This window comes from Mobula hypostoma, chromosome 24 (assembly GCF_963921235.1).
Source record: "Mobula hypostoma chromosome 24, sMobHyp1.1, whole genome shotgun sequence".
Taxonomy (NCBI): domain Eukaryota; kingdom Metazoa; phylum Chordata; class Chondrichthyes; order Myliobatiformes; family Myliobatidae; genus Mobula; species Mobula hypostoma.
This window is the reverse complement of record NC_086120.1, coordinates 10,971,160-10,984,070: the sequence shown is the minus strand read 5'-3', so window position 1 is coordinate 10,984,070 and position 12,911 is coordinate 10,971,160. Positions and strand designations below refer to the sequence as shown.

Genomic DNA, 12,911 nt, shown 5'->3' with positions numbered 1-12,911 from the left:
AAGTCGTGGAGCTAGGATTTCTGCTGCACATTCCAGCCTTTTTGCATGGCCTGGTAGACTTGAGACAGCGTGGAGTCTTCTCTGGTTTCCCAATGGATCATCTCTGCCGGAATATGGAGTTCTTAGATTTGCATTAGCAAGTATATATCAAGAGGAGTTTCCTATTTTGTAAATTTTTCCGGATTTTTTTTCTTCCAAAGGTAAACAGGTCAATCCAGCAGCATTTCCATGAGTAGTTGTCCTCTTAAATTCAATTCTGTAATTGTGTCCTCCAAGAAACTGAGGCCATCTCTGCATTCATGCTGTTACTGTTAGTGGATCACCCTTCTGTGGATTGAAAATGGACACTGGTGGTTGATGATCAGGAACCATGCAGTTACTGGTTGAAATGTTTTGCACCCCAAACCAGACTCAAGGATTCTCTGTCAATCTGCACATAATGTTTCTCAGCAATGGTAAGGAAACGTGATGTGACTGTGACATGACTGCACCTATAGCATAAGGTGAGGTGTCACTGGATGATGTGGATCATAGTGTGTGAATATAATGTCTGACATCACCATTTCCTTTGTCTTTTGGAAAGCCACCTCACACTGCTTTGTCTTCCCCATTTGTGGTAATGAGTTCAAAGGGTTGAGCACAGTAGCCAGGTTTGGCAGGAACCTGTTGCAGCAAGCAACAAATCCAAATAAGATCTGCTACTGTGACACATCCTTGGGCCTTGAGGCATCCGCTAGTGTGAATTTTCTCAGCACACTTGTGTAATCATCGTGTGTCAAAAGTGCAACCACAGTAAGTGATGCTTGGTTTAAATAACTCACACTTGCAGCACCTTGCTTGGAGCTCATAATCTTCTAATCTTGCAATTTTGGATTTGTTCCTTGTCATCCTCGTTGGTAAGAATGATGTCATCCAGGTAACACTGTGTGCCTGGATAGCCTTGCAGCACCTGGTCCATAGCTTTCTGCTAAAACGCCGGTCCAGATGCTACTCCAAGGGTAAGCCTATTATAGCAATAAAGCTCTTTGTGGGTGTTTATGGTGAGGAACACTTTGGACTCTTCTTCCATCTCCATCTACAGATAGGCCTCAATTAAGTCCAACTTGCTGAAACGTTTCCCTCCCAAAAGGTTTGCAAAGATATAGACAATAGAAAATAGACAATAGACAATAGGTGCAGAAGTAGACCATTTGGCCCTTCAAGCCTGCACCGCCATTCTGAGATCATGGCTGATCATCTACTATCAATACCCGGTTCCTGCCTTGTCTCCATAACCCTTGATTCCCCCTATCCATAAGATACCTATCTAGCTCCTTCTTGAAAGCATCCAGAGAATTGGCCTCCACTGCCTTCTGAGGCAGCACGTTCCACACCTCCACAACTCTCTGGGAGAAGAAGTTCCTCCTCAACTCTGTCCTAAATGACCTACCCCTTATTCTTAAACCATGCCCTCTGGTACTGGACTCTCCCAGCATCTGGAACATATTTCCTGCCTCTATCTTGTCCAATCCCTTAATAATCTTATATGTCTCAATCAGGTCCCCCCTCAATCTCCTTAATTCCAGCGTGTACAAGCCCAGTCTCTCTAAGCTCTCTGCGTAAGACAGTCCGGACATCCCAGGAATTAACCTGGTGGACCTATGCTGCACCTCCTCCATAGCCAGGATGTCCTTCCTTAACCCTGGAGACCAAAACTGCACACAATACTCCAGGTGTGGTCTCACCAGGGCCCTGTACAAATGCAAAAGGATTTCCTTGCTCTTGTACTCAATTTCCTTTGTAATAAAGGCCAACATTCCATTAGCCTTCTTCACTGCCTGCTGAACTTGCTCATTCACCTTCAGAAACTGATGAACAAGTACTCCAGATCTCTTTGTATTTCTCCCTTACCTAACTCCACACCGTTCAGATAATAATCTGCCTTCCTGTTGTTGCTCCCAAAGTGAATAACCTCACACTTATTCACATTAAACGCCATCTGCCAACTTTCTGCCCACTCACCCGGCCTATCCAAGTCACCTTGAATTCTCCTAACATCCTCGTCACATGTCACACTGCCACCCAGCTTAGTATCATCAGCAAACTTGCTGATGTTATTCACAATGCCTTCCCCTAAATCATTGACGTAAATCGTAAACAGCTGTGGTCCCAAAACCGAGCCCTGTGGCACCCCACTAGTCACCACCTGCCATTCCGAGAAACTCCTCTATACTGATATCCTCTATACTGGACACAGGGTATTGACCTACTTTCACTACTGGGTTGATGGGACCTTAAAATCACCACAGATTCTGACAGACCCATTCATTTTGGCTGATGGTACCACTCCGATTGCCCATGGGCTCCACTCAAGAATTCCTTCAGGCCCCATGCTATCTAGCTCACTGGCTACTTAATTGCAGATGGTATAAAGAGCTGGACAGGGTTTGTAATACTAAGGTGTGAAATTTTCATTTAATACTATTTTACCCTTGATATGTTTGAGTTTCTAATGCCATCCTTGAAAACTGCTTTGGCATCATCCATTACCTTTCTTAATTCACTTTCAGTCGACTCTTTGACAGGGCATGTGGAATTTAAACTGTGATTGGATCTCCAATGAAGTTGCAGTTGTCTCAGCCAGCCCCACAAAGCTGGCTCTCCTGTTTTTACCACATACAAGCCCAATGTGCCTTGTTGGTTGTTGTATTTCACTGTTAGTCATAGTCATAGTCATACTTTATTGATCCCGGGGGAAATTGGTTTTCGTTACAGTTGCACCATAAATAATAAATAGTAATAAAACCATAAATAGTTAAATAGTAATACGTAAATTATGCCAGGAAATAAGTCCAGGACCAGCTTATTGGCTCAGGGTGTCTGACCCTCCAAGGGAGGAGTTGTAAAGTTTGATGGCCACAGGCAGGAATGACTTCCTATGATGCTCCGCGTTGCATCTTGGTGGAATGAGTCTCTGGCTGAATGTACCCCTGTGCCCACCCAGTACATTATGTAGTGGATGGGAGACATTGTCCAAGATGGCATGCAACTTGGACAGCATCCTCTTTTCAGACACCATCATCAGAGAGTCCAGATCCATCCCCACAACATCACTGGCCTTACGAATGGGTTTGTTGATTCTGTTGGTGTCTGCTACCCTCAGCCTGCTGCCCCAGCACACAACAGCAAACATGATAGCACTGGCCACCACAGACTCATAGAACATCCTCAGCATTGTCCAGCAGATGTTAAAGGACCTCAGTCTCCTCAGGAAATAGAGACGGCTCTGACCCTTCTTGTAGACAGCCTCAGTGTTCTTTGACCAGTCCAGTTTATTGTCAATTCGTATCCCCAGGTATTTGTAATCCTCCACCATGTCCACACTGATCCCCTGGATGGAAACAGGGGTCACCGGTACCTTAGGTCTCCTCAGGTCTACCACCAGCTCCTTAGTCTTTTTCAGATTAAGCTGCAGATAATTCTGCTCACACCATGTGAAAAAGTTTCCTACCGTAGCCCTGTACTCAGCCTCATCTCCCTTGCTGATGCATCCAACTATGGCAGAGTCATCCAAAAACTTCTGAAGATGACAAGACTCTGTGCAGTAGTTGAAATCCGAGGTGTAAATGGTGAAGAGAAAGGGAGACAAGACAGTCCCCTGTGGAGCCCCAGTGCTGCTGATCACGCTGTCAGACACACAATGTTACAAGCACACATGAGATTCCACCTTCAGGGAACTATGCAGCATTATTCCTAGATCCCTCTGTTCTTCTGCATTCTTCAATGCCCTACCATTTACCATGTATGTACTATTTTGATTACTCCTACCAAAATGTAGCACCTCACATTTATCAGCATTAAACTCCATCTGCCATCTTTCAGCCCACTGGCCTAAACCTCTCTGCAAGCTTTGAAAACCTACTTCATTATCCACAACTCCACCTATCTTAGTATCATCTGCATACTTACTAATCCAATTTACTACCCCATCATCCATATCATTGATGTACTGTATATGACAAACAACATTGGACCTAGTACAGATCCGTCAGGCACACCACTAGTCACCAGCCTCCAATCTGACAAACAGTTATCCACCACGACTCTCTGGCATCTCCCATCCAGCCACTGCTGAATCCATTTTACTAATTCAATAGTAATACCTAACGATTGAACCTTCCTAACCAACCTTCCGTGTGGAACCTTGTCAAAGGCCTTACTGAAGTCCATATAGACAACATCCACTGCTTTACCCTCATCAACTTTCCTAGTAACCTCTTCAAAAAATTCAATAGGTTTTGTCGAACATGACCTTCCATGCACAAATCCATGTTGACTGTTCCTAATCAGATCCTGTCTATCCAGATAATTATATATACTATCTCTAAGAATACTTTCCATCAATTTACCCACCACTGACGTCAAACTTGCAGGCCGATAATTGCTAGGTTTACTCTTAGAACCCTTTTTAAACAATGGAACAACATGAGCAATAGTCCAATCCTCCGGCACTGTTTCTAATAACATTTGAAATATTTCTGTCAGAGCCCCTGCTATTTCCACACTAACTTCCCTCAAGGTCCTGGGGAATATCCTGTCAGGACCCAGAGACTTATCCTCTTTTATATTCCTTAATAGTGCCAGTACTTCCTCTTCTTTAATCATCATAGTTTCCATAACTTCCCTACCTGTTTCCCTTACCTTACACAATTCAATATCCTTCTCAGTGAATACCGAAGAAAAGAAATCGTTCAAAATCTCCCCCATCTCTTTTGGCTCCATACATAACTGTCCACTCTGATTCTCTAAGAGACCAATTTTATCCTTCACTATCCTTTTGCTATACTTGCCAAAGCAACCTCGTATCTTCTTTTAGCTTTTCTAATTTATTTCTTAAGATTCTTTTTACATTCTTTATATTCCTCAAGCACCTCATTTACTCCATGCTGCCTATATTTATTGTAGATATCTCTCTTTTTCCGAACCAAGTTTCCAATATCCCTTGTAAACCATGGCTCTCTCAAACCTTTAACCTTTCCTTTCAACCTAACAGGAACATAAAGATTCTGTACCCTCAAAATTTCACCTTTAAATGACCTCCATTTCTCTATTACATCCTTCCCATAAAACAAATTGTCCCAATCCACTCCTTCTAAATCCTTTCGCATCTCCTTAAAGTTAGACTTCCTCCAATCAAAAATCTCAACCCTGGGTCCAGACCTATCCTTCTCCATTGAAACTAATGGCATTGTGATCACTGGACCTGAAGTGCTCCCCAACACAAACCTCAGTCACCTGACCTACCTCATTCCCTAACAGGAGATCCAACACTGCCCCTTCTCTAGTTGGTACCTCTATGTATTACTACAAAAAACTACCCTACACACATTTTACAAGCTCCAAACCATCCAGCCCTTTTACAGTATGGGCTTCCCAGTCTACGTGTGGAAAATTAAAATCTCCCACAATCACAACCTTGTGCTAACTACAAATATCTGCTACCTCCTTACAAGTTCGCTCCTCCAATTCTCGCTCCCCATTTGGTGGTCTATAATACACCCCTATAAGTGTTACTACACCTTTCCCATTCCTCACTTCCACCCAAATAGCCTCCCTAGAAGAGCCCTCTAATCTATCCTGCCAGAGCTCCGCTGTAATATTTTCTCTGACAAGCAATGCAACACTTCCCCCTCTTGTCTCTCCGATTCTATCACACCTGAAGCAACGAAATCCAGGAATATATAGTTGCCAATCACACCCCTCCTGCAACCATGTTTCACTAATAGCTATCACATCAGACTTCTAGGTATCAATCCATGCTCTAAGCTCATCCACCTTTCTTTCAATGCTCTTAGCATTAAAATAAATGCATTTACGAAATTTTCCTCTCTTACTCTCTGTTTATCACTAATGGTGCAAACAACTTTACTATCTTCTTTTTCTTCCTTCTCCCCTACATCTGTTCCTACACTCTGGTTCCCCTCCCCACCCCCCACCCCCCACCCCCCATATCTAGTTTAAATCCACTGGAGCCTCTCTAGCAAACCTACCTGCAAGAATATTTGCCCCCCTCCAGTTCAGATGTATACCGTCATGCCGGAACAGGTCCCACCTTCCCTGGAAAACAGCCCAATTATTTATAAATCTGAAGTCCTCCCTCCTGCACCATGTCTTCAGCCATGTGTTGATCTGCGCTATCTTACTATTTCTAAACCCGCTTGCACATGGCACTGGTAGCAATCCTGAGATTGCTATCCTGGAGGTCCTGTCCTTTAACTTGGTGCTTAACTCCCTAAACTCGCCTTTCAGGACCTCCTCACTCTTCCTACCCATGTCATTGGTCCCTACATGGACCACGACATCTGGCTGCTCACCCTCCCTCTTGAGAATACTGAGAACTCGATCCGAGATATTGTGGACCTTGGCACCAGGGAGGCAACAGACCATCCGGGATTCTTGATCTCTTCCACAGAACCTCTTATCTGTCCCCCTAACTATCGAATCCCCTATCACTACTGCTCGCCTCTTTTCCCTCCTTCCCTTCTGAGCTGAGGGTCCCGTCTTGGTGCTAGAGACGCAACCACTGCAGCTTGTCCCTGTTAGGTCGTCCCCATCAACAGTATCCAAAATGATATACTTATTATTGGTGGGAACGGTCACAGGGGTGCTCTGCTCATTCTGTCTATTCCCCTTCCCTCTCCTAACAGTCACCCAGCTACCTTTGACTCTTAGAAGTGACTATCTCCCTGTAACTCCTGTGTGTTTCTGCCTCTGCCTCACGAATGATCCGAAGTTCATCCAGCTCCAGCTCCAGTTCCCTAACTCGGTTTGTCAAGAGCTGCAGCTGGATGCACCTCTCACAGGTGTAGTCATCAGGGACAGTTGTGCTCGCCCTGACTTCCCACATACTGTAAATGGAGCATTCGACTGCCCTGACTGCTGCCTCCATTACCTACTCTTAAGGTAATTAAATTAATTAAAGGAACTTACTCGGCCTTACCTCACTGGGAGCAGGCTCGTCGTCAGCCTCTCGAGCCAAAGCCTTCCTACTCTGTCTCCCACTACTGCATCGCCCACTCCCACGACGCCCGTTCCATTAATCTGCTAGCTTTTTTAAATCTCCCGCTGTCTCACGGTTCGACTTTCACGCCTTGCACAGTTGTGCCCTGTTCAACTGCCGAAGAAATGACCGACCCTCCTCAACCTGCTTGCTTTTTAAATCTCCCGCTGCCACACAGTTCGACTTTCACATGCTTGCGCAGTTGTGCCCTGTTCAACTGCCGAAGAAATGACCCGAAAGCATTCTGCAATCAATAATCATTTTGGTTGTAAATCTTCCTGCATTACTTTCATGATATTAGCAAACCTCACTCTGGCTGGTTTGGTTGGAGCAATCAAACTTTTAAGCAAACTGTACGCTCTTCTACCTATTGCATTCAGTAACACTGGCATTTGTTTCTCATCAGTTATCTCATTTGTTTCAAAATACTGTTCAATTCATTCAGTATACATGATCCAGTTATCTGTTGTGCAAACAAAAATGTCTGTCTTTAGGATGTAGTCAGCTATTTCAGCTTTTTAAAAAATTAGTTGTTATTTTCACTTGGTAATTACTGTTTATGAACCCGTGAATTTCATCTGTTTTCCACCTTTTTTTTAACTTAACGGTCTTTCTCTCCTCCTTCTGAAGGAACAAATGTTCTGCACATTTACTATAACTGAAATGTCTTGTTTCAACAATTAGGTAATCATCTCGGGTTTGTTTTCATCACCATTGTTATGTTTTGTACCTCCAGAAAAATTAAAAGAAAAACACAGGAGCCCGGGACAACGTGTGTGCTTCATATTTATTTTAGTGAGGTGCATACATATGACATGGTGGTGTAATGACGTATGCCATTCATGTACTTTTACACTAAATCTGTAACGAATTAGGCAAACAACAAAGAATGCTGAATCAATCAATATATTTAAAATAATTTTCAACTATTACTAAAATATTAAATACACAACGGGTATGCCTTGACAGCTGGGACAGACTTTGCGGGGATGAATATCTTGCTTTGGCATAATAATCTATGAGAAGCATGAATTAGTTAGCTTTTTTCTCACTGTTGTCATCAGGACAGAGGTACAGGAGCCTTGGGTCTCACAGCACCAGATTCAGGAATAGGCACTACCCTTCAAACATCAGGCTCCTGAACTAGTGTGGCTAACTTCACTCACCTCAACTCTGCACTGATTCTATAATCTATGGACTCATTTTCAAGGAGTCTAATACTCATGTTCTCAGTATTATTTATCTACTTTTTTTTTGCACATTTGTCTTCTTTTGCACGTTGGTTGTAAGTCTTTGTGCATAGTTTTTCATTGATGCTATTGTATTTCTCTGTTCTAATGTGAATGCCTGCATAAAATGAATCTCAAGGTAGTATATGCTGACATATATATTTTGATATTTACTTTTTTTCCTGCCTGTTTGGAAGTTTTCACGGAGTTTGGAGTCATATTTAGCATTGCCTCTAAAGTATAGAACTTGTGACAATCTGTACATCCCTCAGGATTATATTGGAGAGCCAACTGAAATTACACAGAATACTTCTTGCACTACATTTTCCGTTTTCAGTCGAGAATGCAACAAAGCATCCTTTTTGGAACCGAGCCACTAAAGTACAGACAAGAGAAAATGACAAGCAGAAATTTCTAGATATCGTTATTTAGTTTCAGCATTAAACATGAGGCGGGTGTGGAAGATACAATTAGGAACAATATGGGAGATCAGAAACATGCAAAATGTTAAATAAACTAATTCATCATGATGGGATAAATTCCTGAATCCTGGCAGGCTACATCTACACAATTTATCAGAACTTCATTCCGAGGCATTTTCACATGTTTAATAATTCAGTTGAATAAAGTTTAGACTCAGATGCATTGTGGATTAATTACTTTATAATGCTCTCTCAGAAGGGATGAAACATGACCATTAAACTGTAAAAATGGACAGCACAATGGCTTGTTAAATAGAGCTGTTAACTCACAGCTTCGGCAATTTAGCTTTGATCCTAACTTCCGGTACTATCTGTGTATGATTTACGCATTCTGTCTGTGACTGAGTGGATCTCTTCAAACCATCCAGTTTCTTCCTACATCCCAAATCTGTGCTGGTTCATAAGCTAATTGGCCACAGTGAGTTGTCAATAGTATAAGTGGGTAGTTGGTGTTTTTTCCTCTGCGTAAGGTTAAAAGGAAGTAGACAGGGATTGTTCCATGAGTCAGCAGAGACACAGTGGGCTGAGTTACCTTCTCCTATGTTGCAAGATAATATTAGAAATCAATCAACTGAAAGCCATAATATTTCATCGTGCAGTCAATGAGGATGGTAAAATGGAAAGTCTTGCTTGATCGGCTTCAATAAATCCAAACAAAAAGAGTCAACAAGGGCAACATTGTAAGTACCTCGATTTCTGTATCTCCTTGATAAAGCTATTGCATAGCAAACTGATAAGTTTAGTTCAGAAGGTTAGCAGAATAGAAAGCTAGCTGATGACAGAAAGCAGAAAGCATGGAGAGGCAAGGCAGTTTTTGGGAAAGTGATTTTGCAAGGATCAATGCTTGGCTATTGTTCTTCACCACTTATATTCGTGTTTTCAACTTTGAAAAGAAGTATATGTTCCTAACTATAGAACAAATTCCAATTTGGAAGAAGAAGACAAGGAACGTGCTGTGGAGAATGAGGAGTGTAGCAATTTACAGAAAGATATTCATGAACTGGGCACGTAAATGACACTGAATTTCAACATCGAGAAGTTTGCAGTAATGCCTTATGACAAAGAAAATCACATATTGCTCAAAAATAATCTAAGTGGAGCAGAGGAGCAAAGAGATTGCAGAGCACCAATAAGTAAGTTATTGAAAGTAATGACAGAGTAGTAACACAGAAAGATGCATGTAATGCACCAGGATTTACTTTAAATAAGACAGAACTGATAGAGAGAGAAGCTGAACCTTGGTTTGACCACATTTTAAGTTGTGGTCATCATACTTTGAGAAGGAGAAAAAGGCATTGAAGAGGTACAACAGATTTAGAATGATGAAATTACAAATGAAAGTTTGCAACTCAGCAAAGAGGCTCTCTTTATTGCAAAGTGCTTACTGAAGACTGAGTTAATTGAGACTTTCACATTTATGAAAGGTTTAGGTAAGAGTAGGCAGGGGATGTGTTTCCATTTATGGGGAGGAATAAACCAGAGTGTGTCAGTAAAGACTGTCTGTCAAGCAGTCTGGCATGACATTTCTGAATGGTGGTGAGATTGTGGAACTCACAAACAAAAGGAACAGATGAAAGTAGCTCAATAAGTGCCGGAAGGAATAAAGGGCTAAAAGATATTCGAGGAAGGTTTGCAGAAGTGATAATGAAACATAAACACCTTAAAAGAGCGAAGTAGTCTTTTTGGTTCTGAATATATAAACCACTTCATAATGCATAACTTGAAGCAATTTCCACCGAAAGGGGTATCAAGAATGTGGGGATAGATTGACAATTTAGGTGAGAAGTCAGGAAGCCTCACTCAATTTAGCAGCAACTGTTGGTTAGTTCATTACTGCCTGTTACGCCGCTGGTGGCAATGAAGCTCCTCCATTTTTGCCTGTTCTTGGCCATTTTCTCCATTGTGCCCCAGCTGTGGTTCAGGGTCGTTAATTCTGCATCTATGGTATGGCGCCAAGTTATCTCTGTTCCATGAAACCACTAGTGCAGGGGGACTGGAAATTCGAAAGGGGTTTGGCTACACATGCAGATAATATAAAATGGATGCATAATCAGCCGTGATCTGATTAAACAGTGGAGTAGCACTGAGGAGCTGAACGTTCTGCTCCTGTTCAGACCTGATATGGGCTGAAGTTGATGCCAGATGCAAAATATTCTCGCATGAAGACTTGGATACTTAATATTGAAACGTGTGTGCTAGCTCTCTGGAATGTTCTGCTGTGAAACAGAATCACATCTGCTTCATTTTCCCAGGTTCTGCATATTGATCAATTTCCAACAACAGGAGTCTGACCAGACTTTTTTTTGTATTATTATTAGATTTTAGCTAATGTTTTGGTGGGCATTTCGATGGTAATAAATGACCCTGGGCCAAAATGCCAAATGCTGAATCAGCCGGGTCATTTGTCTCCCTGTCTACTGTCAGACTATTCAGTGAATGGATGCGTATCTTCACCTTGACCTCACGTGTAACCTGAAAGGAGAGAGCCTGCAAGGTGCATTTAATGTTTTTTTATTCATGAGTTTCTGACTCATCCATTCAGTAGCTGTCACTCTCTGATGGATTTTATTCAGAGGAATCGGTGTGCTCTGCATACGAGCTGACTGTCTCTTAATGGAAAAAATATCAGAAGTTAAACCTCGCGATAGAATTGCAGGAAAGGATTTAGAAAACAGAATAGTTATAAAACACAGACCCCCTTCCGATCTCTGCTGCAGAATTATCTTTAGCCTGTGATCCTGACACTAGTTTTTGCCCAATGAATATTAGTAACGTTGCTTTGAATGGCAAGGACATTGTCATTTTGCTGCATCCTTTATCTTCACACATTGAAAATTAAAAATTGCTGATTCAACATGTAAGGTGTAGGGATGGGTACTTGGGTCTATCGATGACCTGAATTAACAAGTGAAGTTCTGCGGCTTGTAGAAAAGCTGAGGTATTTTCTTTGAAATGGAAAGGTGTCCTTCATCAGAAAGTTCTAAACTCCTGCTTGGACTATGACTCCTGGCTGGGCTCCAGACTCTTGTACAGGGTCCAGGCCTCTATTCAGATACGAAGACCTTACCCTGGGCTCCAGACCCCTATTCACATTCCAAACCTTTCCACCAGCCAAACTCAGTGCGAATATGTGCCCACAAACAGCAGTCTTTATCAATCTAATATCAAAAGAGTTGGAAGTCCCTTTTCCTCTTCTCCCTGGGCCTCCTGTCCCATGATCCTCTCATATTCCTTTTGCCAATCACCTGTCCAGCTCTTGGCTCCATCCCTCCCCCTCCTGTCTTCTCCTATCATTTTGGATCTCCCCCTCCCCCTCCCACTTTCAAATCTCTTACTAGCTCTTCCTTCAGTTAGTCCTGACGAGGGGTCTCGGCCCGAATCGTCGACTGTACCTCTTCCTAGAGACGCTGCCTGGCCTGCTGCGTTCTCCAGCAACTTTGATGTGTGTTGCTGGAAGTCCCTTTACTTAGCATCAAGTATGAATTCCACCTGGGAGGAATTCAGATTCAAGTAATGAAAGATTTTTTAAAATACCTGGCTAGCAATGGTAAATGTTAAATGATAGATTATTGTAAAACCCATCTGGTTCACTGGTGTCCTTCAGGGAAGAAGATTCATTATCCCTTTCCATTCTGAGTCGATATGACTTCAGACCCACCCTATGTGGTTGGATCTTAGCTGCTGCTTGGTTCAGAGACAACAATTTTTTATGCATTACATTGTATTGTCTGCTTCAAAACAGCAAATTTCATGACACATGTCAGAATTAGTAAACCCGATTTTGATTCTGATTGTGAACTAGAGATGGAGATTCAGTATCTGTGTTGTCAGTGATGGGATATACTATAAAGAATAAACTAAAGTTTAAATTTCTATCTTGGAAAACATCCTCCAGATAACATGCTTTCTGCTTACATGCTTACAGCTGACCCAATTGCAACTATACAACGGACAATGCCAACTTGCTTCCAAATTTTAACATATCAGTTTTATTCCGGAGCACTGATTATTAATTAAATTTGCAGACTCAGAATTTTGCTTCAGTAAGTGTTTAATCTTCTGGACTCAGTCCCCTGTACTGCTGAGCAACGTAATGTGTATAGAATGTGGTGCACCAGTGAGTGTTGCAGTATCAGCAAAAAATGGTGTGCATCCACCCAG

At 42.2% G+C, this 12,911-nt stretch overlaps 1 protein-coding gene across 12 annotated transcripts in view; it reads left to right on the top strand.

Moving 5' to 3' along the window:
* LOC134337298 (receptor-type tyrosine-protein phosphatase S-like) overlaps nucleotides 1–12,911 on the top strand; it is a 513,177-nt gene that overhangs the window by 149,858 nt on the left and 350,408 nt on the right. The window lies entirely within an intron of this gene.